A 3,304-nucleotide genomic window follows, 5' to 3' on the forward strand; every position below is an offset into this window, starting at 1 on the left:
CATGTTAAAGTGTGTTAGATGGGAAAATATTTCCTTCTCTCAGCATGTTAAAGTGTGTTAGATGGGAAAATATTTCCTTCTCTCAGCATGTTAAATCGATATAACATTTAACCTGATTGAGAGTCTGTTAATAGGTCTGCTAAATAGAGAATGACGTCACGTAATAGAGCGGCTAAGTTCTACACTATTTTGTCTCTTCGAGTTTTAATAGGTTAGTTACTCGTTGTCCATGTTGTTTTTGTTTTGGACGTTTTTAAACTCTAATAATGTAATGGATAAAAATAATAATAAACGGAAATGGGAAAAGAAACTTGGAGATGGAACAAGTGAGGTGGAGGTAAGATAATGTGACAAAGTTAATGGAAATTTTGTCATCTCGTAAAGATTACAAGATTAGAAAACAAGTAATCTGCTAGGAGCTCCTCTGCATTTAACATATAACATGGGCTTTAAATTAGGCTGATCATAATCCTATACTTATAACATTTAACATGTTAAAACGTTTTACATTTAACACATCATGAATATTCCTATTCTAGAACAAAGTGTAATTGAATGAATTAAGAACAATAGAGACGAATATGTTACTTGTTATTGAATGAATTAAGAACAATAGAGACGAATATGTTACTTGTTATTGAATGAATTAAGAAGAATAGAGACGAATATGTTACTTGTTATTGAATGAATTAAGAACAATAGAGACGAATATGTTACTTGTTATTATTTTGTCGCCTCTTGTGTCCTTGTCGAAGAACATAAATTATTTTTAAGCATACGAAATTCGAAAAAGCAATAATCATGAAGGCAATATGAAAAGAACTGAATGCCTTTTTTTTAACCTTAAAATTTCTGCAAGTTCCTTCCCTAAAACCAAAAATTTTGATTCAATATGCAAATAAATTTATAGAATAAAAAATATAAAAGAAATAAAATAGTTAAATATTATTATATTATTATATAACTTATAATATAAACGACGCACGCTATGGCGGAGATTTTGATTTTTTGAGCCAAAACATGTCTGAATGTTCCTTCCGTAAAACCAAACATATGAAGCAAAATTAAAATAAATCAAAAACACAAATAAAATAATTGAATGCCGTTATTTAATTAAAGTGTAGTCAGGCTTAAAACATGCTATGGCGGAGAGAAATAAATTGTTTTTCAGCCACAAATGTCTGAAAGTTCCTTCTATACCATCCAAACATATGAAGGAAAAATTAAAATAAATTTTAAAAATCTAAAAAACTCAAAAAGAAAGAAAATTATTGAATTTTATTATCTAAATACAGTCGACCCACGCTATAAAGCGACATTAGACATCAGGTTCGGATATAGCGTGGTTCTCGACTTGTACTCAGACTTTGAATAGCCTTGAAATAAAGTAATGTATATATATATATATTTTCTTTTACCTCATTATAATGGCATAAAGAAACTGAAAATAACTTAACCTTTTGAGAATAATTAGAACAGTAGCTATACATGCATGACTTTGTTCTTTTTTTCTAATTATTTTAAGATTTATTAATGTAAATGCACAGTTGACTTTCTTTAATAAAGCATATTTACTTAACATACATGTACAAGTGGATTTGGGGAAATTCCATATAACTTTTTACTTGACATTGCAGGTTTTGATAAACTTTAAACCCCAAGATTAAATTGTGATATAATATTTGTTTATAAACTCTTGGATAATATTGTTCATTGCCATGATCCTCCTCATCAAGGTAATATTTTAGCTAGTTTTCCTCGTTACGTCCCACATCAAAAGGATTCATCAGGGCTGAGTCAAAACTTGATTCTACTATCTTCACTTAGCCCTCCACATAACCAAAAACTATCAAAAATACTGTAAACTATAAAACTGGCAGAACAAAATCAAATACACTATGCAGACATAATAAATAGGCTGGCCACTTAGGTAGATGGCTAAATTAGCCATTACAAGAAATCAGCCAGTAGACACTATTTTGCCTTACACCCATTACTATGAAATGATCAAATTACATCAGATAGAAAACTAGCAAAAACACATCGGAAGAACCCCAACGGGAAGTTCTATAAAAATATATTTTAACTTATATTAGACTTTGCAATAACTACCTCCACCAAACAGGCATAACTGGAACTTTGCAATAACTACTTCCACCAAACAGGCATAACTGGAACTTTGCAATAACTACCTCCACCAAACAGGCATAACTGGAACTTTGCAATAACTACCTCCACCAAACAGGCATAACTGGAACTTTGCAATAACTACTTCCACCAAACAGGCATAACTGGAACTTTGCAATAACTACTTCCACCAAACAGGCATAACTGGAACTTTGCAATAACTACTTCCACCAAACAGGCATAACTGGAACTTTGCAATGTAGGAATTCTAGTGGTAACCAGACCCTTAAGCATATTATAATTGAACGTCCGGTAAACAGAAAACAAAGAGAAATATTGTTCAAAGATCTAGATACAAATCAAAATATTATTTATGATAGTAGATATTATGCGAAAATATGTTGGATCCATAAATATTTCAAGTCTTACAGAAAAATGTTTAAGAGATGTACTTAAAGTATTGTGTATCAGTAAATGATATATAACTTAACCAACGCCACTCCCACACGGGGAAATAAAAAGTAAATATTCATCTGTTTTTCCATGGACACGTGTTTCCCGAAGCCAAAGGGGATTATTCTATTATCTTATTACTGTTTTATAACATTATAAATAATGTTGGAGCTATGGGGTTGTTATTAGAAGCACCCTTACCTTTTGCTGAACTATAGCCCAGAAGAGTACACCAAAGAACACTGCAATACACGCGGCCCCTACCCCAATGGATGGCGGACCAGTAATGGCAGAGATTGCAATAATTTCCCCCAAGGTTATTACAGCTTTTAAAATATTCTCCCCTTATCTGCAAGTGATAATTAAAATAGCCCGATGGGACAATAAAATCTTTGAATAATTAAGTTACTTTTGCATTTTTTTTATCCAAGAATTAATGACTTGTTTACATAAATTTCATGGTATTTATCGTGTCTCCAAGAATTAATATCGACCTCTCATTTATGGGAGCTGTAATTCTTATAATAAACTCAGTTTCATTTTTATATTTTTGCTTTGACATACTTACATATGCAATATAGCCATAGTAACAGCTCATGAGGTCCAAGATGAGATAAAGGGCAGATAATATAGCCATGGTAACAGCCCAAGAGGTCCAAGATGAGATAAAGGGCAGATATTTCACCCCAAGTTTTTATTACTTTAATGAAAACTACCTATAACT

The 3,304-nt window shown here is 31.6% G+C and overlaps 1 protein-coding gene across 1 annotated transcript in view; it reads right to left on the bottom strand.

The window, feature by feature from the left end:
- Nucleotides 1-2,809, bottom strand: part of LOC106679595 (uncharacterized) — a gene marked incomplete at its 5' end in the record, with an annotated part of 14,165 nt that extends 11,356 nt beyond the window's left edge. Inside the window, 1 exon segment of the mRNA XM_014418840.3 lies at nucleotides 2,782-2,809.
- Nucleotides 2,810-3,304: the final 495 nt, after the last annotated feature.

This window comes from Halyomorpha halys, unplaced genomic scaffold (genome assembly GCF_000696795.3).
Source record: "Halyomorpha halys isolate HHAL.00 unplaced genomic scaffold, Hhal_1.1 Scaffold210.1, whole genome shotgun sequence".
Lineage (NCBI taxonomy): Eukaryota > Metazoa > Arthropoda > Insecta > Hemiptera > Pentatomidae > Halyomorpha > Halyomorpha halys.